At 46.2% G+C, this 23,318-nt stretch overlaps 1 protein-coding gene and 1 pseudogene across 12 annotated transcripts in view; both read left to right on the top strand.

Annotated features, from left to right (window-relative positions):
* Positions 1-286: 286 nt before the first annotated feature.
* LHFPL2 (LHFPL tetraspan subfamily member 2) overlaps positions 287-23,318 on the top strand; it is a 157,761-nt gene continuing 134,729 nt past the window's right edge. For 5 of the 12 annotated variants that reach the window (XM_054488627.2, XM_054488629.2, XM_063664937.1 and 2 more), the window contains exon 1: positions 287-797. The gene's annotated coding sequence lies outside the window, so the exon portion shown is untranslated. Of the gene's footprint in view, positions 798-865; positions 982-14,604; positions 14,626-16,924; positions 17,030-23,318 lie in introns of those variants that run through there. The other 7 variants (XM_054488624.2, XM_054488625.2, XM_063664938.1 and 4 more) reach the window with 4 other exon arrangements.
* LOC134739592 (high mobility group protein B1-like) lies at positions 1,499-7,344 on the top strand (annotated as a pseudogene).

Genomic DNA, 23,318 nt, shown 5'->3' with positions numbered 1-23,318 from the left:
GGGGCCACCAGACGGCCGTTCTTTCCGCTTGGGCCCGGGTCTGGGGAACTGCTCCTAGCGCCCCGGGGCCCGCTCTCCGCCGGAGCAGCCTGGCCTCTCTCCCCCGGCTCCGTCAGCGCCGCTCTCCGCCTCCGGCGCTCCCGGCAGGGCTGCTCGAAGCTGCTCCGGGAGCTTCCCCGGTGCGGCCCGGAGGAAACTCGCAGGACCCCGAGAGACGCCGCCGCCGCCGCCCCCCGGCGGGCTCAGGGACCGGCTCCCAGGTCCCCGCACCCCCTATCGGGGATCCCCTGTCGCCGACTCCCTCCCTGACCCGCAGGACACTCCCCTCCGGAGGCCGGGCCTGGTCCGCCCGCCCGTCGCCCCCGTCCCGCCCCGCGCGCCGCGCCGGGAGCCCCGAGCCCGACCCCTCCCCCGGACGCCCGGCCCGCTCGCGGGACGGAGGCGGCGATGGTGACTGGGCAGCGGCGCGGGGCCGGGGCCTGGGCAGGGCGGCTCGGCCGCCTCTTTCTCTCGCTGCCCCCGCCCCTCCTCCTCCTCCCTCTCCCCGAGTGCTAGCCCGGGCGGCCGCCGAGCTCGGCGCTCTCTCGCCTCGCCGCCTCCTCCCCCGCGCCGCGGACCCTCTCCCCTCCCCTGCGTCGCCCCCTGCTCCCGCCGCCTCCTCCCGCTCTCCTCCCGCCGCCTCCTTCCAGGCGCGGCCAGCGGGGGCAAGAGCGAGGTGGCTGCGAGGAGGCGTCACTGAAAGCCCTTGCTTGGGGTAGGCTGCGGGCTCGGAGCCGGAGACGCCGAGCTGGGGCCGGGTGAGTGGCAGGCGTCGGGCCCGCGCGCGCTGCGGGAGGGGAGAGCCGGTGGGCCCGGCCAGGTGGGCGCCCCGCGCGGGCGCATGGGGAGCCGTTGCGGCCGGCCGAGCCTGGGCTGCTTGAGCCGCGGCTGGCCCGGGAACTTCGCTTCGGCGCCCTGGGAGACCGCGCGGGGCGGTCGGAGGTGCTGCGGGATGGGCGTTGGGTTCTGGGAATGGGAAGGGAACAGCTGCTTCTCAGCGCCGCCGGCGGCCGCAGAAGTGGAAAAAAGTTGTGCCGGGAACAGCGTCTCCTCGGGAAGCCGGCGGGAGCACTGCTCTCTGGGCGTCGCTGGCGGGCTTCGGACGGCGGCGCGTGGGTCCCAGGCGCAGCTGGGCGCCGGGTTCCAGCGCGCCTGGCACCGCTCCCTGGGGGCCGCCCCGTGGTCGCCCCTGCTGTCCCTGGTCCTTGGCGTGTGGGTCACTCTGGCCACAGACGTCAGCTGCTTCTCAAATCTGGACTGCATTTTTGTGGGCAGCTCAGTGATTTGGGGTGCGGGCTGGAGGAGGTGGGCGTGGAGTGGGGAAGACCGCATCTGGGATGGGCGGCTTGAGCCCACGGAATGGGCAAAGGACTGGGGAGACTCTGCATGTGTTTCTGGATGTTTTTAGGCACACAGTTTTTTTTTTCTTTTCCCTTCCATTCAGCGGCCCAGTGTTCTTCGAACTTAGAAAAGCAAAGGATTTTCTTCAATCCCGTTCGACTTTTCTGTTATTTCAGGATGGTCATGAGTTCCATGAAAGTCCATGTGCTTGTTTCAATGGGAGTAACACCAGAGTAAAGACAAAGTCCTATCCCCACCCCCTGTCCTCGCCTCCACCCGGGCCGTTTCCTGTATGTCCCATTTTCTCTGCTGTGATTGTGCGAGTGTGTTTGTGCATGTAGGTTACCATCGGTGGGTGACCTACGTAGAAAGGAGAACTTTGAAATCGCAATGCGGCAGCTATGGAAAGTGTGTGATGGAGCCGAGGGAGGAAAGATTCGGGCGAGCCAGAGCTGTTAGAGGCTCACCCCATAGAGGTAAACCGGAGTAACTGAGCTTGAAGGGACATTTATAACCTGCACATTGCTTTTGCCTTACCCCTTGGCCAGAGAGCTCCACTCCTGCCAGGTTTAAGAGAGGATCAGATACTAACTTCTTTGATGTTGACTTTTGCTGGTATTCCTGATTCTTTCCTACTGGTTCTCTTTTAGAAACTACTCCTTTTTAAATTTAAGAGTTAGAGAACACATGTTCGCGGGAAGAGGAAATGTTTTTAAGATAGGAAAGAGAAATAAGATCCAAGAATCTCATTTCTTTTTGCTGTCATACTGTGATAGGCTTACTGATCTGTTAGAAATCTGATTCTGATTTTGAAGTAATATCAGATAAAACACTATCTTATAATAGTATTTTTCTCTAAGTGGTCACATGGAGAGCAGACTGTGGCTTCTTGTGGTTTGCAAAGGGTGCAGCAAACATTTTATATCAGGAAAAATACATTGTGTGTTGTAGGAGAGGGGGATGGGGAGGGGCAGTCATTTGTCTTCAGAGCAGCCTAATTAGGAAGAATAATTACACTGCAAATGAACATTGTTGAATATAAATTGAGTCATGATATGTGAACCAGTCATTTGTCTATAGGAAGGAAGAAGGATCTTTGTAGATGAAAACAAAGCAGTGCCTTCTGGAAGAAGTAATGTATGCTGTTCACCATATGCATGGGCTGGGTGTTGATGGCACCCAGTGTTTGGGCAGGGAGGAAAAGTCCATAGTAGGAGATGATAGAAAAACAATATATAAAAAACTACATATTTCTTTTTAATGAACACTATATACAGCTTCTCAACTTCTTTACTGCAAAGAATTGATGAAGTGGTAAACCCAAATATAGGAGACCCAAATTTGGGCTGTTGGGCTCCCAGATGTACCTAAACCTTGGGCATGTTATTTAATTTCTCTGTTTCTGTGTCTCTAAAATGGTGATGATAATAATTCAGCTCGGATAATCCCCTTGAAGATTAACTGATTGCTCTTGTGCAGGACTTGGGATAGTTCCTCACGCTAAGTGCTCAGAAAGTGTTACTGATGATTATCAGGTATTCCAAATCCCTAGGAAAAAGTGGTGCCTGTTAAACAGCTAGAATGCAGAGATACCTGGTTTTGGAGTGAGTGGCTCTGCATTGAGTCTGGACCCATGCCCTGCCAGCCTACACTCAAAAACACTGATCTTTCTGGAATTTGCAAGCTGCATCCTTTTGGCTCATTCTGATTAGCCTTTTCTGGGCCTCCATTTCCAGGGAGTTTGTAGTGCAGGCACTATTTGGATCTAGAGGTGGAACACAGATGTGGCTTGCAATTCCAGGCTACATGTCCTGTTGCAATGGCAGCTTCAGGTATTAGGTCCCACCAAAGTGAATAAACAAATTTTATTTTAGGTAGAAAGAAAACTATAGTAATGAACATGATAAGTGCCTCTCTTGGGACTCTTAAAAGCAACATTTTACCCAATGCTTACTGCTCTTAGATACAAACAAGAAGCAAATAGCTGATCTCTAGAATTTACTCCAAAAAGCTTTAATTTATGTCTTGGGGGCTGGGCCCGCAGTGGCTCACACCTGTAATCCCAGCACTTTGGGAGGCTGAGGTGGGTGGATCACGAGGTCAGGGGTTCGAGACCAGCCTGGCCAACATAGTGAAAGCCTGTCTCTACTAAAAGGACAAAAATTAGCCGGGTGTGGTGGCATGCATCTGTAGTCCCAGCTACTTGGGAAGCTGAGGCAGGAGAATCGCTTGAACCCGGCGGAGGTTACGGTGAGCTGAGACGGCGCCATTGCACTCCAGCCTGGGTGACAGAGCAAGACTCTGTCTCAAAAAATATATGTGTGTGTGTGTGTGTGTGTATGTGTATGCATCTGTCTGTCTATCTTGGGGTTAATGATGCACTTCCCAGTTTTTGCTAAGATTGTGCCCAAGAGAAAAGTGAACCAAAGACATTCTTAGCACAATAGTACTTCTTGAGAAGAGGAACTCTGCTAATTTAGGGAGAGTGCCTGTTTGTTTCTTCATTCATCCAGTCATTCAGCAAATACCTAGGGAGCCACTCCCTTGGGCCAGGCTCTGTTCTGGGCTCTGGTAACACAGCAAAAACCAAGAGCAGGCCTCTCCTCTTACAGAGTACACATTAGAAGAAAAAAAAAACAAAACCCATACACCTCTGTTTTCAAAGGACTTCCATAGACCCTGGAAGCTCCCTTTTTGACTCAGAAGAGCTGTGCTGGAACGCAGCATGTTGGGTGTCCTTGCCTTCCACTCTCCAGCCTGGTCAGAGGGAAGTGATCTGGCTGGGCCTGGGGGTGATAGCAGGGTATGGCTAGTCCTGTGGGTCTTCCAAAGGGAGAAGGGGAGGCCTATTTGTTTCTGTACTTTATGAAAGTATTCAGTTTTAGTGGCTGAGCACAACTACTGGCCAGTGAATCAAATTGTTTTGCATGCAATGAAAACAAACAGTTTGCAGTGTACTGAGCACCATAGAGACAGCGCTGGGGCAAGTGAGAGCCAGACGGGCACTGGGCGACTCTGTGGCTCACTGAGGAAAAAAAGAACTAAACATGGGCAAAGGAGATCCAAGGAAGCTGAGAGGTAAAATGTGATATGCATTCTTTGTCCACACTTGTTGAGAGGAGCACAAGAAGAAGCATCTAGATGCTCAGTCAACTCCTCAGAGTTTTCTAAGAAATGCTCAGAGAGGTGCAAGACCATGTCTGCTAAAGAGAAAGGGAGATTTGAAGACATGGCAAAGGTGGACAAGACCCATTATGAAAGAGAAATGAAAACCTATATCCCTCCAAAATGGGAGATAAAAAAAGAAGTTCGAGGATCCCAATGTACCCAAGAGGCCTCCTCTGGCCTTTTTCTTGTTCTATTCTGAGTGTCGCCCAAAAATCAAAGGAGGACATCCTGGCCTAGCATTGGTGAGTTGTAAAGAAATTGGAAGAGATGTGGAAGGGCACTGCCGCAGATGATAAGCAGCCTTACGAAAAGAAGGCTGTGAAGCTGAAGGAAAAATATGAAAAGGATATTGCTGCATAGTGAGCTAAAGGAAAGCCTGATGCAGCAAAAAAGCAAGTTGTCAAGGCTGAAAAAAGCAAGAAAAAGAACGAAGAGGAGGAAGATGAAGATGATGATGAATAAGTTGGTTCTAGCAGTTTTTTTTTTCTTATCTAAATAGCATTTCAACTCCCTGTATACATTTCACTTCTTTTAAAGAAATTGAAATGGAAGACTGTGTAACATTTGTTTTGAAATTGTACATTGTCTTTTTTGTATAGTTAACACACCACCAAATGTTATCTTTAGATACCCTGTGCTGGTGGTATTTTATTTTATTTTCCTTTTGAGACGAAGTCTCCCTCTGTCACCCAGGCTGGACTGCAATGGCGCGATCTCAGCTCACTGCAACCTTGTCCTCCCGGGTTCAAGTGATTCTCCCATCTCAGCCTCCTGAGTAGCTGGGACTACAGGCGCACGCCACCATACCTGGCTAATTTTTTGTATTTTTAGTAGAGATAGGGTTTCACCATGTTGGCCAGGCTGGTCTCGAACTCCTGACCTCAAGGGATCTGCCTGCCTTGGCCTCCCAAAGTGCTGAGATTACAGGCGTGAGCCACCGTGCCCGACCCTGGTGATATTTTCAATAGCCACTAACCTCTCCTGATACAGTATGGGGCTTGTAAACTGGCATGTAAATTTAAAGCAGGCTCTCGTTGGTGCACAGCACAAATTAGATAATATATGGGGTTGGTAGTGTTTTCATCTTCAGTTGTCTCTGATGCAGCTTATATGAATGTTCTGCTAACTGAATACTGTTCTGTAATTGCAAAAAAAAAAAAGTCGTAGCTGTTTTGTTGACATAATGAATGTTTCTAAGTAAATACAATCTTTTTTTTATTAAAAAACAGCAATTTTTCCTGCACGTGAGACATGTCAGCCTTAGAAAGGCAAAGAAGGAGTCAAAGGTAGGATCTGACCATCGACTTATAAAAGCCAGATTGTGTCCAGAGAAGAGTCCTAGCTGGCATTTGAAATACTTGATTCTCTCTTGGTGTAGAAGATGTGGCTGAAAGAGGAAAGAAAAGAGTGAATACTTGGTTCATCATGCACCTTCAAGGTTTTGTTTTTTCTTTTTTTTCATTACTTTAAAAATTGCAGTAATACATGATAAGATAACACGTAAGTTTGGAGTCTAGAAGGCTTGGAAAGGTATAGTGCAGCCAGGGCGCTGACAGTAGTTGTTGGACTAGAGTCGAGGTTGTGCTGGGAAGTACCTGAGGGTTTGGAGTCTTGGGCACTGAGCTAAGGGAGTCTGTATTTCATCTCTAAAGCTGTGTGAAGGCTGGAGCATTTATAGCAGGTGAATGCTGTGATCATATTGCACTTTAGAAAGAGCTCCATGGCCGTAAGATGGGCTAGGTAACAAGGAGGGCAGGGAACAAGGTGAGCTGGGAGGCTAGTACGAGAGTGCAGAAATCCTGGCAGGACTGGGTGGTGGAGAGAGGAGAGGCCTGCAGATATTGACCCCACTTCCTGTTCATCTCCTGGGGTGGTCCCCTAGGAGAGGGAGTGCACTTTGACTGTTATGGGTCATGGCACCTTTCATTGAGGTAAGCAGTTGTGGGAACCTCAGTTTGGAGAGAGATGGCAAGGAGTAATGAGTTCAGTTGAATCCAAAACTGAACTACAAGCCTTCCAAGAAGAGATGTCCAGCAAAAAGTTGGATTTAGAGGCAGGAGGCGAGGTGTGGAGCTAGAGATGATAGAGGGAGTTCTTTTTATGGTAGTGGCAAGTGTTTGTAGGGAGGCCTCCCTCTCTTGCTTGGCGTGTCGAGGTTTACTAACTGATACTAGGTGCAAGAGTAATTTGTGTCCTTGTAAGTGAAATTTTCTCTTTCATCCCTTTACCAGGCCTGACTGGCTTGATTGTCCATCAAGCCCTTGACTTTAGCCTCAAATGACCAGGCTTGTACTGATGTTATTTTGCAGACTTGATGAGTTCTGCTTGTTGTTATTTTAAACTGAGATAGTTAAGATAGTTAATGTACATGGAATGGTTGTGAATGTGTTTGATAGCTAGGATGTGTAACTGATAAAATTGATACCATACACGTGTCTGTTAAGAATATTTGTGTCCCCCAGATTCATGTATATGTTGAAGCCCTAACCCCCTATGTGATGGTATTTGGAGGTAGGACCTTTGGGAGGTAATTAGGTTTAGATGAGATACTGAGGGTGGGACCTCCATAATAAGATCAGTGTCATTATGAGAAAAGGAAGAGAGACCAGAGCCATTATGAGAAAAGGAAGAGAGACCAGAGCTCACTCTCCAGTGTGTGAGGATGCAGCAAAAAGGCGACTGTCTGTCTGCAAGCCAGGAAGAGGGCCCTCATCGGGAACCAAATCTCCTGGCACCTTAATGTTGGACTTCCCAGCCTTCAGAACTGTGAGAAATAAACGTTTGTCATTTAAGCTACCCAATCTATGGTATTTTATTATAGCAGCTTGAGCATATATATGTGTGTGTGTGTATATACTGTGCATTTTCTTAAACACAATAAATATATTTAAGAAAATGTAAGATGAACTTCACTTGCTGAGAATGTAAACTAGTTTTGTGTATGTCTACAAAATATTGAATACGGTTAAAAAGGTGTGTTATCTGCACATTTTCCTAAACTTTAATCAGCTAGGTCAGGAGAAGCACCCAACTTTGATTTTGACAGTTGGTAGGTCCAGAAAGGAGAACGTCAGTGTATTTGGATTTTTCTTCTGGGTTTGTTCTGACTTTGATTTAATAACACATTATAATGATTAAGTAGTTTTATGGAGACTATTTTACAAATATTTTTGTCAAACTTTATTTAAGACTTCCAGGGTATTTACTTGGGGGTGAACTTTGGAAGTTCAGTCAAACTAACTTTCACAACTCTTCACATTAAAAAAAAATAAGCGAGGAAACCTGCACCCAGTTATAGTATTTGAAAGAAGAATATTTCATTTGGTTAATAATGAACAATGTTTAACGCTGAGGTGACATCAGCAGTAGAAACAATTCTTTCCTTGTGCCTTAAGCACAGAGCATGGTTCAACTAGACGGAACCAGGTTGTCTGGCCTTTGACTGCACAAGGGTAATAGGTGGATGATTAGTAGCCCAGGTTGATGTATGGAAACTAGGGTGTTCTGACAGTTTTAAAGCTCTCCCTGTTTGTGGGACTAAGAACATTTCCCTTGTGGGCTGAATCTCTCTGGTCCTAAAAGCACACAGATTCCCAGGAACCCATGGCTTGCTAATGGGCAGCTGCACATGTGTGCGGTTCCTGGGTCTTCATCTCCAACTGCTCTGCACACACTTCCTCTGAAACATTTCATTCCCTGCCTTAGAGAGGGTGGCCAGGCTCTCCTACTCTCTGTACTAGGAGAACTAACTCTTGTTTTCATGTCCATAAGGGATGAGGTTTATCTACCTTCTTTTTTGAGGTTACCAAATGGCCCTCAAGGGCTACTGGTGTTAATTTGCATTTCATTCATTTGTGGCATAAATGAGAGTGTGCCAAGCAGGCCCCAGTGAATGCTTGTTGAATTGCAGGCACAACCGTTACTCTTACTGCTGTGGATTTAGGGTAAGTCCAGTGGGGATGATTAATCATTGTTAGTCTGTGTAACCAGCAATAACACCTCACCCCATCCTTGCCTGCTTAACAGGGTTGGAAGGACAGAGACTAAAATTTTAACTGGTTATCTTAATGGGGCTATGAGTGACTAATTTTTTTTCTTTATTTTTCTGTTTCTCAGATTTTCTACAAGTAGTATGTTACTTTTTGAAATGAGAACTAAAGAGCTGGGGAAGTATTTTGGTTTTTGTACAAAACTGCATCAGTGGTTTTGGTCACAGCATCATACATCGTTTTACATCCATGGTGCATCTTTTGTAAGGCAGTTCCTGTCTTTAAACAGAACTGACATTCCTACTCATTGTTGATATAGTTATAAATACTGGAAGGCTGCAGGAATGTAACTAGGACTGGGGGTTGCGACCCAAATCCAGAATGGGGCAGCTTCCTCTGAATGATAGGGAAGACCCCACCCCTTATAGTGGGTATGTTTGGTATGTTTTCATAAACATTTTAAGTGTGATTTGAGAGGCGTTTCTGTTGTATTGATAAGAAGTACTGAAATAAACCTGATTGATAAGAAATACTGAATTAAATAAGTGCTGTACTGGCATGTTAGATTTTTTTTTTTTTAATTTCACCGTTCAGTTGAACCTTAACCAGCAGTGAGATCTTAAATATTTCTTTAGCAACAAGCTCCCCACATGCCCGGAAAATTAAGAGGGACTCTTTCCTCTCCTGATTCTATTGTTCAGCATTTTCTTTCTTTCCACACTGTGCTGTGTTGTTGGGGCACCTGGAGTTCAAGCTTCCTTTCTCCTGGGGCAGGCTGCAATTGGGCTGAATTTCACATGTTTTCTAGGTTTAAGGCATTTAGCCAGTTGTTTAAGGAAGGCTGTAATTGCATTCACAGGAGCCTCATTCAATCTTCAGATAAGTGGTGCATGGCACACACTTATTAAGGGCAAAATAACTTCTTAAAAAATTAACTTTCTCTTGCTCATAGAGAACACATTTTCTGAATTAAAAATAACAGACTGGATAGTCTGGGAATTACAAATTTACCAGTAAGCAATGTTTTTGTATTTGTAAATGACTAACACTTGTATATTAAATAGACACGTAAAAAAAACATGGCTCACAACTTTAAAAACAATCTAAAATCACATTTGTTTTCTTTTTTAAAATGGCCAACTGTCTGTTCTTAGAAGATGATTCTACATTCTAGAGAGGTATGTCTAAACGATACTCTTTCATTTGCTCCTTCTTACAGTGGGCCTTTTAGGGTTCTTCTGCAGTGGAAACTCATAATTACCGACTTAATTACTGACTCTGCATGGATTCATGCTGTAATTCGTAGCATAGTGTGCCGGCTTAAACTGGTGACTGTAAGTCATTTTTGATCTGAATCCTTTTGGTAAGTGGGTGTGCTTGGGTTGTCTTGACTATTTATGCTTTTTTTTGGTTTGTTTGTTTTGTTTTTCCAGCTTGTGCTTAAGTGTATTGTAAAGAAAGGGCAGCATGAGAGGGAACTTAGCTGATGTGTGAAATGTTTACACTATGTTACCAAGCCAAAAAGAGCTATAGTCAGGGACAGTATGGGTGAAGAGGCCACACTGAATAATAAGAACCCAAATGGTGGTGGTGGTGAGAAGGTGTGAGAGTTTGTGTATACACCTGTGTGGACAGGTGGCTGGGGGGCCTTTTAGGATAGTCTGACCAGCCATGTTAGGGAAGAACCACTGCTCCTTTTGGTCTGGAAACTAGACTTCTGGTCCTAAGAGGCTTCTAGCTTTCTTAATATCCATATTGGTCAACAAAACTTGAATGTTTTAAAAAATTTTAAAAACTTAAGAACTGCCATCCAATTAGACTTCCTCTAGTTTGGGATGTATATATTTGATTTTTGAAATCTTGATCACGGGACCTTCCTTTCTTCTTGTGAAATTTCAGCTTTCTCAGTTCTGGCATGTTTGGCCTGTCCAGATAGTTTTGAATTCTGACCCGGTCATCTGTCTTGTCAGCCTTCCCTCTGGGCCACAAGTCGTTCTCTGATACATGCAGCCCGTCAGCCACTCAGGTTCTTTGAGTCATTAACTGGTGCTGCTCTGTTAGCCTCCCCTTGTCATTCTCCTCCAGTCCTCTTAGTAACCAAGGGTGCGTCAGCCTTTGCAGGCGGCCGGAGGGCAGAGGGTTGGAGTCTGTGCCAAGATACAGAGGAAGCTAATCATACCCGTGACCTCAACCTCATTAACATTGTGCTGGAACCAAAGAGCCAGCATTCCATGTTATTGTTTGACTTTGGATTGTCTCTGCTGATTTACGATCACGAGGTCTGTAGTCCTGCCCTCGAAGGGAGGCAGATGTTAGAGCCAGATGAGAATGTGAGACACAATCAGAACTTACTGCCTCCTTTTTTTTACATTTTTAAATTTATTATTTATTATTATTATTATTATTTGAGACAGAGTCTTGCTCTGTCACCCAGGCTGGAGTGCAGTGGTGCCATCTCAGCTCACTGTAAGCTCCGCCTCCCTGGTTCACGCTATTCTCCTGCCTCAGCCTCCCGAATAGCTGGGACTACAGGCGCCCGCCACCATGCCCAGCTAATTTTTTTGTATTTTTAGTAGAGATGGGGTTTCACCGTGTTAGCCAGGGTGGTCTCGATCTCCTGACCTCATGACCCACCCGCCTCGGCCTTCCAAAGTGCTGGGATTACAGGCGTGAGCCACCGCGCCCAGCCCTTACTGCCTCCTTTTAACTTCCTAAAAACTGGGCTTTGGGTTGTCAGCTCTTCATTGGGTCCTGCTGATGGTGATCTGGCCCCAAGACAAACCAGCACTGACAAGATTTGAGTGAAGAGTGTGAGGGAGGAAGGCCTCTGAGAGGCTGGTGCCCGAATGGGGAGGCTGATGTTCCGGAGTTGTGGGTAGAAGTCCCTACCCCTTCAGGAGGGCTTCTCAAGCTTGACTGTGCCCAAGAATTGGCTGGAATCCTGTTAAAATACAGACTCTGATACAGCAGGGCTGGGTAGGGCTTAGGATTCTGCATCTCTAACAAGCTCTCTCCGTGATGCTGCCCCTGCTACTCCCGTGGAGCTCACTTTGAATAGCAAGGCCTCACATTAAACTGGAGCGTAAAAGAGACTATGGAATAGGCAGCTGGCAGCTGAGACCTGTCAGGGCTGAACTGTGCATGCCAGGAGGGCCTGTGAGGTCTGACTTGAAGTTGGTTGCCTGCTACTTAGGGCTGGCCTCTATCAGGTTGAGACTGCGAGCCCTCAGCCCTGGCACTTCCATTTGGGTCTTTAATAGCTGTTGGGAACCACCGTGCAGGGATGCCCTTTAGGGCAGGGAGGTTATGAGCTCTTCCAGTTGAGATATGGTAACGCTATAGGGGAAGGCCTCCCCGCCCCCTGCAAGTTAGTTAAAATGATTTCCTCATTACATGTTGGTTATATTCCATAAGTTTAACTAGATTAAGAAGGCTCTAACTTCCTTCCATTAAACCTGCATTTTCCCACATACCCTCTAACTTCAAGGTTATGTGATTACAAAGCTTTTAAAAGGTTGCCTATTGTTTCATTTGGAGCATTATTTCTGAAACTTGCCTGACACTGCTAAGGTGCTGGCTAAACATATGTGTTACCAGACCCTACCTGGGGTTTTGGCTTCATAGGTCTGGAGTGGGTCCTGGGAATCTGTATCTTTTAAACAAAGCTTCTAGGTGGTTCTTATGATCAGGAAGGCTCTAGAAAAACCAATTTAGAGAAGCATCAGTTTAGAAACCTGTCTGTCTGAGCTTGTGATATTGGCCATGTCTGAGGGACACCCTTGCCTGTTTATTTCTTGGCCTCTTAGATACTTGCTTGTGAAGGGCTGTCTTCTGTCCCATTGGATCCACTTTACTTTTTATCTTAACACATGCTTTTGCTCTTACAGAGAGGCTTTTATCTTGGTTGGAGCCAAATCAGAGAGGCCTTTGTTAATGGTGTAAGAAGTCAGTTCTGTGAAGCCTTTATTTTTAGGAAGGTTTTACAGACACTGATTATTAAGTGCTCAAAGATAACTGGACTATATAAGCTTTGGGCCTCTGTAGAGAAGTCTTTAAGAATGTCTCGATAGTGATTTTCCCACTCTTTCCTACTTTGATTCAGACACTGGAGATAATGAGCATTGTTAAGTAATGGATGACCAGAAATGGAGGAAGAAGGGGCCCCATCCTCCACAGACCAGCTTGGTTCTGATCCAGGTGAATTGGAAGGTTAAGGAGTTTGCCCTTCCACAATTGTATGAAAATTAACCTCTATTCCTAAAGATGCAGGATCCATCTCAGCCTTACCTTAGGGGCAAAGTGAGCTTATGAAACCAATGAAGGAGGAAATGGTCAGTGTGGAGGGATCAGCTGGATATAGGAGGAGCTCCTTACCCAAAAGGTGGAATTCACTTACTGTTGTGCTTACAATTCTACCATTAGAGAAATTGGGTGAAGTGTTTCCCTTTAAGCCTCTTATTAGACGTGTAAGCACACACAGGACAGGCAATGCATTTGTGATTTATACATTAACAGGAATAACTTAATAGAATGCTTCTCAGGATCAGAGAATACAGGGAGTGGACTTTGATAGGGTGGAGTGTGGGGCACTCTTGAAGGAGGGCAGAGCAGGATGCAGGGCCACAGATGGCAGCCTCAGGCACCAGGTGTCCAGGCAGCTCAAGAAGAGCACAGGGTGCCTGGGAGGGTACTAGGCAGAACTTGTTCTCATTCATTTAATTGGTGTGTGTGTGTGTGTGTGATGGGAACTTTAATATAATTCACGATGCATTTGGCACACTTCTAATGTGGCCATTTCACATACTAGTTGTAATGAAAAGCCAGGTGATCTATATATGAAAACTAAGACTAAACACCATAATTGTACCTAGGATTGTTTTGGTTGGTTGGTTGGTTGTTTTTTTTGTTTGTTTGTTTTTGTTTTTGTTTTTTTTCTTTGAGACGGAGTCTTGCTCTGTCACCCAGGCTGGAGTGCAGTGGCGTGATCTTGCCTCACTGCCAGCTCCGCTTCCTGTGTTCACACCATTCTCCTGCCTCAGCCTCCTAAGTAGCTGGGACTACAGGCGCCCGCCACCATGCCCGGCTAATTTTTTTGTATTTTTTAGTAGAGACAGGGTTTCACCGTTTTAGCCAGGATGGTCTCGATCACGTGACCTTGTGATCCGCCCACCTGGGCCTCCCAAAGTGCTGGGATTACAGGCGTGAGCCACTGTGCCCGGCCGGTTTTGTTTTTTAAAGTCAGTTTGGTTTTGAGAGAGACGCTAAATCCAAGACTCGGAAAATGATCTGTTTTCTGTACCTGCTTAGCAGGTGAGCTTGGCCAGCAGCAGAAACCTTCCCTTTTCCCCAGGGGAAGAGGGGGCTGTGGAAGTGTTGGGGGCGTCTTTCCCAGTGGACTTGAAGAGAACGGCTTGACTCTCCTGAGGATTGCATGCCACCTAGGTAATGTGCATTAGTGCATGCTTTCTCTGTCGTATCTGCAAAGAATCATTACATTTGCAGAGTTCTTAGCCTCTGGCTGGCAAAAAGAAACTGAACTTGGGCATTCTGCTGCCAAAGCCAAAGCTTGTGTAAGTGGTGGAGTATGTTTTGAGAACAGAGTGGGGATGGGTTGGGAGATTCTCTTGTCTCTGCTGCCAGAGTAAACCAGAACCAACAAAGGACTTACACAGAAGCACTCCCGAGGGACCAGATCTCTGGGAATGTCTGTGAAGAACTGACCCACTCCACGGCTGACAGCCATTTCCCGACTCTTCTTCCCCTGGCGTCCCTGCTCTGTCCCTAGATTGGGCTTAGTGCTCCACATTCTAATATTCATAAGATGTTCCTCCATGTTCTTGAAATGAAACACACAAAAAATGAATCCATTCTTATCACAAATAAAATGTCTTTGTCCTCAAGGGGGCATGGTATTCAGGAAGGATGGGAACACAGCCTGTGAAAGGCAGAAATTGATAAGAACTGTCTGTTCTGCCTCCCTGACCTTCCTGTGCCGTTAGCTTGCTCTGCGGCCTTGGGCAAATCATTTTGCCTCATTGGATTGGAAAGGGTGAGGGGATGGAATCCAGGCCTGAAATTCTTATTCCAGGTGAGTCCATATGGCTGCGTATTCAGTCATTTATTCAACACATGCTTATTACACCCCTTGGAAAGCTCACTGTCTAGTGGGGAGAGACAGGTGGAAGAGCCATGATCGTTGAGGGCTAGCAGGTGTGGCAGTATGTTTGGCCATGGAAAGCCTTTGGAGGCATGGGACCATAGGCACAGGGGCAGGTGTGGAGGCCAGAGGGCTGCAGCATGCAAACACAGGGTGCTGCCCGAACGTGGGGAGGCAGTTGGGGTTTCTGCAGCACTACTTGAGGTGCGCTGAGAATACAGTGTCCTCACTGCCCCCATACCACGCATCACTTCCTGTGGGTTCCTGCAGCACAGCCACCCTCACGGTGGCATTGGTGTAGGGGGCAGGCCCTGGGAGCTGAGTGGAGCATCATCTCCCTTCATGACCTGAGTGCTATTTTGATGCTTTGGCCTCCACCCCCGCCCCCCATCCCCTTTTGTAAAGAAAGCAAGAGCTATAAAAACACAAACAAGAATGTGAGAACTTGCCTGCTGTTTATAGAAATATGCTTTTTTTTGGGGGGAGGGGTAATCTTTTTTCTTTTTGTAAGGAGAAGATAGATATTCAAAGAAAGAGGTAGATAAACTGGGCTCTTCTGAATCCTGAATTACTTTATGGCTCCTGAGCCTTGGTGTCTTTGTAACCACAGAGTTCATTTCACTCTCCAGGAAGAAACTTGACCCTCTAATAAAACTACATGGAGCCTTCCAGCGTGACCTCACTGTTTCATTTATGGAGTGGTCAGATTCTGTATCTAGGTGGGAGGAGAAATGTCTAAAAGGAGAAGCATGCGTTCTCTTTCCTTGAAGCTCGAGTTCCCTTTGCCTGTCCTAAAACAGATGAGGGCCCAGGAGAAGAGGAAGGGCCTTGCCTGTATTCCCACCTCCCCCGCTCTACCCTGAAGGTGGCTCTGTCCCCTGCCCTATTGCCCCACAGGACTAGGAATGGTGCCATGCGTAAAAACCAGCTTTGTTTATTTTTTACAACAGAAATGGGCTTCAGAGCACTATGGAGTGTGAGGCCTTGAGCACAGAGTTGCTGTTGGGTTAGCAGGCTGGGCCAGCTGTGTACTCTGTCCCCCAGGACTTGCCCTTAGCAAGCATCACCGTCACCCAGAGGACTTGTGAAAACACTGAATGTGGGTCCCACCCCAGAGATTCTGAGCCACTAGGTCTGGGATGGTGGAGACTTTGTGTTTCTGACACGTTCCCAGGTGATGCTGCTGCACCACACGGTGCCACCCAGGCATTTGGTGGGGGTATGTTGAGGCAGGCAGACTCTGCCCCTGAGGCAGTGGCACTGAGCTGGTGTCTGCCTGGCAGGAACCACCTCGTGCTGGAGGAACCTGGGCTTCAGAAGCAGTGGTTCACTGGAGATGCTGGAGGGAGCTCAGCTTCACTTCTGACCATGAGGGTTGTCTTTCTGTCCTCTCATGACAGACCAGGATGTGGCATTTGGGGAAGCTAAGATGGGGTGTCATTGCCTCCTTCCAGTTTATTCCCCTCTCTGGTGTTGCCGAAAGCTGTCTGAACCATCCCAGTCTCCTCTCCTATGTCAGAGCTTGCATTAGCCTTAAGGTGAAGTCCAAACTCTCCTAAAGCAGCTGTAAGAAGGCCTCTTGTCACCTGAAATGCTTCAGTGGGCACCAACTTCTTTCTTTTGTGGACAGTGTTCTTGCTTCCAGGACCCCCCGTCTTGCTGTTCCTTTTGCCTGGCATGCACTTTGCTTGCCCTCTAGTTTGGCCACCTCCTCATTTTAGCCCTCGCTTGCTCTGGGGAGCTTCCTTTGATGCCTCTGAAATCAGCTGGTGCCTCTGCAAAGGCTCACATGTACCCTTGTATTTTCCTCCCTTCAGCTCCTATCAGCTGCATCAAAGTCGTGAATGCGACCTATTTATTTCTCTTTATGGACTCTAAGCTCCCTGAGGGCAGGGAACCCATCACATGTTTATGCAGGGATTTCCAGTCATATAGAAGGTACCTGGCATATAGAAGACCTTCCTAATCATTCTGAGGTAGGTACTGCAGGGGAGGAAACTGAAGCACAGGTAGGTTAGCTACCTGACTGCAGTTACCCTGCCACTGAGTTGTAAAACTAGCATTGTCACCTAGGTCTGTTTGATCCAGCCCCTTGGCCAGGTAACACTAGCCTTGTTTTCTGCTCTGAGAGCAAAGAGCTTAGCCATAGACTGCAGGTTTCTGCTGGAACCATCAAAAGACTGGCTACTCCGGTTAATAATAAAAATGACTTTTTCCAATTGTTTTTCAGGTGAGTTGGGAAGCAGACTCTTTAGTTGACAGCTGGCCTATGGTTTCTGCATTTTGTTAAGAAGCACCTCATGCAAGTGAGGGACCTGGGACTGCTCACAGCCAGGTGGGTTGTCCCTATACTGTAGATAAGACAATGCACTCTGATAACCACCCAAGGTTCTCATTCAATAGAAAGAAAATCCTTAAATGTGGGGCAGCATCTTCTCTAAGAAAGGTGTAAATTGGTCCCTGTGGCTGTTGTGAGTGGCCTGGTAAAGATGTTTACCTTGCTGGCTTGCTCCTGGGCATGGCTGGCTTTCTCATTACTCAGCCCTCTTTCCTTTGTTTCAACACCCTTTTCTCTTCTGTTTAGGTCGGTGCTTTAGAATTCCTTTTCCTCCTTTAAGATCCAGCCCAAATTTCTTTTTTCTTTTTCTTTTCTCTTCTTTTTTTCTTTTTCTTTTCTTTTTTCTTTTTTTTTTTTTGAGATGGAGTCTTCCTCTGTAGGCCAGGCTGGAGTGCAGTGGCGTGATCGTGGCTCACTGCAACCTCTACCTCCCAGGATCAAGCCATTCTCCTGCCTCAGCCTCCTGAGTAGCTGGGACTACAGGCACATGCCACCACACACAGCTAATTTTTGTATTTTTAGTAGAGACAAGGTTTCGCCATATTGGCCAAGCTGGTCTCGAACTCCTGACCTCAAGTGATCAGCCTGCCTTGGCCTCCCAAAGTGCTGGGATTACAGGCATAACCCACCACACCTGGTCCCAAATTTCACCTGTTTATCAACTGTCTGAATGAGAGACTTTTCAGAATGTAACCTTTTTTTGCTTCCCAGAAAAATGAATGGCCCCTTCTCTGTGCTCACACAACACGTTGGACTTGTCATGGTGAGCTTTACTTACTTGTTTGTGCACATCTTTTTCCTCTTGTCTGTGAGTTCCTTTTGGTACCATCTCTCACCTAGCATGGTTTCTGGCATGGAACAGATTTTCAATAAATGGAAGAATGTTCGTCCCAGGTAGCGTAAGTTATGCTAGGTCACAGAGCAGTAATGCACTAAATGGCAACCTGTGGCCACGAGCAGCCGGACCCCTTGGCTGCCCTTGGAGAGACACAGAGTTGTCAACTAGACTCTGGAAGCTCCAGGCAACCCTACCATTGGCATGCAGACCACCATAGGATTGAACATTATCTAAATGTAAAGGCAATAGGGAACAGTAGACTTTCCCAATGGGCAACCTGAAGGAGATTAAAATATGTCTTAGTGGCTTGAGCATTTGTTTTAAAACGCAGTTTAGGTTTAAATAATTTTGATATGACACTTTTAAATCAGTGCACTTGAGTTTTCCTTACTCTTCTTAGTAAGTTGGGTGCTATGAAAGGTACCCGGATTGGCTTGAGTTGATCTTGCGTTATCCCGTGGGTTGGGAGTAGAAACCCTCAGGGCTGTGGATCACCTGAATGTTGGAGCCAAAATGAGAGTTGAGTCCTTTCAGGAGCTGCTGGGTGGCTGAATTCTCTGATGCCTGGGGTGGCACTTAAATCTAGCCAAAGACTGCTGTCACTAGGAGAATGTGGTCTTGAGGTTTTGCCCCAGCCTTATTCTGCTTCTGCGTTAACACTACACATTGTTCAGCCTTCCACTTGCCATCCTGGGTGTTTGCAGCACTAAAGCAAAAGAAGTTGCCTTCTGGTTTCTGGGTGTGCTTTCCACAACCTAGTAGAAGTTCCCCGACAGTAAGTGCCACATAAAAGTAGTCACTTCCCCATGGTTTCTTCGGCGTGGTGCTGAGTCCCAGCTGTACAGCTTCCTGAAGGAGAATTGAATGAAAGACAAGGCAGTAAAGGAACCTTGACTCCCAGCTGATCCTCTTCATGGTCTTCAAGTTTCCCAGGGCTTGGATAGAAGGAAGATTTCAGCTTTGCCCAAGAATGTCTAGTCTCCATGGAATCAGTTTGTCTATCATACTTGAAAAATAAGCTAAGAAAATACATTGAAGTGAAAAAGCCCAGATGTTAAAATATGCATGGGTTTTAGCAGTCTTTGGAACTTGAGATGTTACTGAATGTTTGTGTCACACCATCCCTGAAGAAGCTGCTGCAGGGCATTTGCTGGGAGTCTGGTCTCCACACTGCCCCACCCAGGGAGAGTGCCGGCCACTTCATAATGAGCTGCAGTTCACCGAGCTTCTAGGAGATATCTGATCCTCAGAGCCCCTCTTGTTTTACAGTGCAGTTCTGATGATGTTAGGAAAAGCAGCAACCGTGATGAAGTAGGTCAAACCCTCAAGTTATTGAGCTGCCCAGCTCCATGTAGGGGCTCACAAGGTGTGTGTTCAGGCTCACTTCACAGAGGTCGCTAGTTGAATCTTGACTACCCCAAGTACTCCAAGAAGTGGTTTAGTTCCTGAATCTCCTTAAAGCTTCAGAACTTGTCATATGTGTTTTGGACTTGTTAATAAGGTACTGTGTTTTCATTCGGTGAAATGTTTACTATTTCTGAAGATGGGACTGCTAGCGCCTTATCAGTTGAATTTGTATGTCAGGGTGTGTGTATATTTTTAATACAGCTGCTTTTATAGATTGGCCTTGATCCGAAGACACTGTCCAACATGGGCCCCTTGTGTCCAGGGTTGACATTTGGGAGAAATCAGAGCAAAGGCAACTAGCAGACACAGCAGCTTGTCTCCTGATCTGGGACTCCAGTGCCATTAGCATACTGGGCTCTGCATCACAGTTTCCTTTATTGCTGAAATGCCTGGGAACCAGGTATTAGTACAAAGATTAATATATGGCACATCCTCCCTCAGCCTTTGTGGATTTTTTTTTTCAGGTGAAGCCTTTATCTTTAGCTGTAGTTCCTTAAAGAGGAAGCAAAGTCTCTGAAACAGCCTTTCAAGTTTCATTGCAAAGCTGCATGCATATATTGACATCTCTGGGAAGAGTTTGCTCTATTCCATTTCCAGAGCACAGTCAATGCATAATTTAGGAACCACCGTTTACTTGGACCAGGTAGCTTGTCAGCTGTGATTGGGTGACCAGTTTGTCTTACCTACTGTAGGGGTTTTGTTGTTGATTTCAGGAAAACGTACAGGTACTTGTTTCCAGGAAAAGTTGATTTTAAATGGAATATCTTAGACTTTTTCCCTTACAAAAAGATTGGAGGTATTGTTTTATCATTATCATGTCCCCTTTCAGTTAAGAAATGACTGTTTCCTGTTCCTTAGCATCTTCTTAACACTATGGGCCTTTTTTAGAAGGAAGTCCTTTGGATAAGTAGTTAATAGGAGTAACATTTCCAAATAGGCAAAAGACTGAAAAAAAGTCCTCATCCATCTTTTTTTTTTTTTTTTTATACTTTTAAGTTTTAGGGTATATGTGCACAATGTGCAGGTTAGTTACATATGTATACATGTGCCATGCTGGTGTGCTGCACCCATTAACTCGTCATTTAGCATTAGGTATTTCTCCTAAAGCTATCCCTCCCCCCTCCCCCCACCCCACAACAGTCCCCAGAGTGTGATGTTCCCCTTCCTGTGTCCATGTGTTCTTATTGTTCAATTCCCACCTATGAGTGAGAATGCGCGGTGTTTGGTTTTTTGTTCTTGCGATAGTTTACTGAGAGTGATGATTTCCAATTTCATCCATGTCCCTACAAAGGACATGAACTCATCCCTTTTTATGGCTGCATAGTATTCCATGGTGTATATGTGCCACATTTTCTTAATCCAGTCTATCGTTGTTGGACATTTGGGTTGGTTCCAAGTCTTTGCTATTGTGAATAGTGCCGCAATAAACATATATGTGCATGTGTCTTTATAGCAGCATGATTTATAGTCCTTTGGGTATATACCCAGTAATGGGACGGCTGGGTCAAATGGTATTTCTAGTTCTAGATCCCTGAGGAATCGCCACACTGACTTCCACAAGGGTTGAACTAGTTTACAGTCCCACCAACAGTGTAAAAGTGTTCCTATTTCTCCACATCCTCTCCAGCACCTGTTGTTTCCTGACTTTTTAATGATTGCCATTCTAACTGGTGTGAGATGGTATCTCATTGTGGTTTTGATTTGCATTTCTCTGATGGCCAGTGATGGTGAGCATTTTTTCATGTGTTTTTTGGCTGCATAAATGTCTTCTATTGAGAAGTGTGTGTTCATGTCCTTCGCCCGCTTTTTGATGGGGTTGTTTGTTTTTTTCTTGTAAATTTGTTTGAGTTCATTGTAGATTCTGGATATTAGCCCTTTGTCAGATGAGTAAGTTGCGAAAATTTTCTCCCATTTTGTAGGTTGCCTGTTCACTCTGATGGTGGTTTCTTTTGCTGTGCAGAAGCTCTTTAGTTTAATTAGATCCCATTTGTCAATTTTGGCTTTTGTTGCCATTGCTTTTGGTGTTTTAGACATGAAGGCCTTGCCCATGCCTATGTCCTGAATGGTAATGCCTAGGTTTTCTTCTAGGGTTTTTTATGGTTTAGAGCCCTCAGAAATAACGCCACATATCTACAACTATCTGATCTTTGACAAACCTGAGAAAAACAAGCGATGGGGAAAGGATTCCCCATTTAATAAATGGTGCTGGGAAAACTGGCTAGCCGTATGTAGAAAGCTGAAACTGGATCCCTTCCTTACACCTTATACAAAAATTAATTCAAGATGGATTAAAGACTTAAACGTTAGTCCTAAAATCATCCATCTTTTTTAATGTTAAAGAGTAAATATTCTGTGTTCTATGATTCCTTTTCCCCCTTTTCCCTATACATCATTCTTATATTGAGCAATGTCTCAGGCTTCTGACATCCTGTTTTCTCAGGTTTCTTCTTCAAATCTGGGGAAGAGTTGGTTGGCTCCCTTCAGACCTCCTCCATTGATGCTTATCTTTCCTGACTTTATTTCCTAATGGCCAAGCTTCAGGGCTCACCTCGCCTGCATTTCATCTACTTGCTTGACATGACTGCAGAGAAGTCCTTCTTCCCTTTATGGCCACAATTTGAAAAAGAAAACAAACAGCTGAAGCTCTCCTTGCAGCCCAGCAGGCTGGGGAAAATAGTTCTCATTCTCCTTGTTCCTGGGTTCAAAGTGCACTTAACATTTTATGGGGGTGACCAGCCCTCCCAAGGTGCTGGTTTGAGTGGGCCTGTGTTTTAGCCTGGTGGACAATTAACCATGCTGACCTCCTCCTTTTTGCCATTGCCTTTCTGGCTGAGTTGACGCCAATACTATGAGTGAGAAGGGGCTGCTGCTCCTTTGAGCGGAGCACCAGGGAGGGGTGGGGAAACATCTGATCTTGTTCAAAGGGGATGTCTCTGAAGCATGAAGATTGAACTGATTGTGACCCCACCCTGGGGGAAGGAGACATTCTCTCTGGAGAACAGGCCAGGAGGAAGAAGCCAGCAATTACTAATCCCATTGGCCTGTGGGTCTTCAGGGTCTCATATCGGTTTAAAAGAGAGAGAATTGGGGTAGAAGGTAATAAAGTAGGTCTTAAATTAGAGGAGCAAGGGGTCATTTTATCTAATTTTGTGGTTGTTACTGAGGAATAAAAGGCAGAGGAGATAATTTCATTAGCCCTTTTGAGATCTTTATCACAGCAAGATGGCATTTTGGGATCAGCAGAGCCACACAGGGCCTGTCCACGTCTCTCCTGGTAAAACGAGAGCTCGATATCCAGTGTGCCAAGGGAGGGGCCGGGAGGCACAGTACCCCTTCAGGGCACTGTGGTCAGTTACAGATGGTGTCTCCTGCCACAGGGAGAGGTTAGTGGCTACAAGTGCTGATGTAGGACTCTGCCAGCTACTCAGGAACACGGCATTCCATCTGAGAATGAAGAAATCCACCAGAGAAATGAGCTCCTGCAGAGTTGGGACTTTGTGTTTTGCTTCTGAGGAAGGCTTGTGGGTCCTCTGCTGTTGACTTGTTTTATCTGCAGCATAGTGGTCATCGGACAAATTCCTTTGAGTTGAGCATTATTCGGAGTGTCAAAGCACATGGTAGAGTTAGCAGAGAGTCAGTGAGAGTTGTGCTTTCTGTCAGGTGAATGCAGTTCTGTTCAGAGTGGAAGTAGCTATCCAGGGCTTCATAAATGCTCTGCTGAGTAGGCAGGTATTTCTGTTCATGTTTGCAGAGAGGGAGTGAGGCAAAGAGAGGTCCTGTGACTTGCCCGAGGTCTCCTTGTAGGGAAGTGGGGAATCTGGATTCTAACTTTGAAATTAAGCTTTCTGTGATCAAAATTAGTAGAAACAGAGGAAAAAGGATGAGGAGGAGAGCAATAAAGATTTCTTTAAGAGAAAGGAGAGAGAAGTAGTGGTGAGAAACAGTTCTTTGTACTAGCCACCAGCTGGCACCATTCCCCAAAAGCAGCTTGGTTTCTTTCTGTGGGGAGGGAAGCAAAGTGACCAGGGGAGACAGGGAAAG

This window comes from Pongo pygmaeus, chromosome 4, assembly GCF_028885625.2.
Source record: "Pongo pygmaeus isolate AG05252 chromosome 4, NHGRI_mPonPyg2-v2.0_pri, whole genome shotgun sequence".
NCBI lineage: Eukaryota > Metazoa > Chordata > Mammalia > Primates > Hominidae > Pongo > Pongo pygmaeus.
Note: the sequence above shows the minus strand (reverse complement) of the source record. Positions and strands in the feature narration are given on the sequence as shown.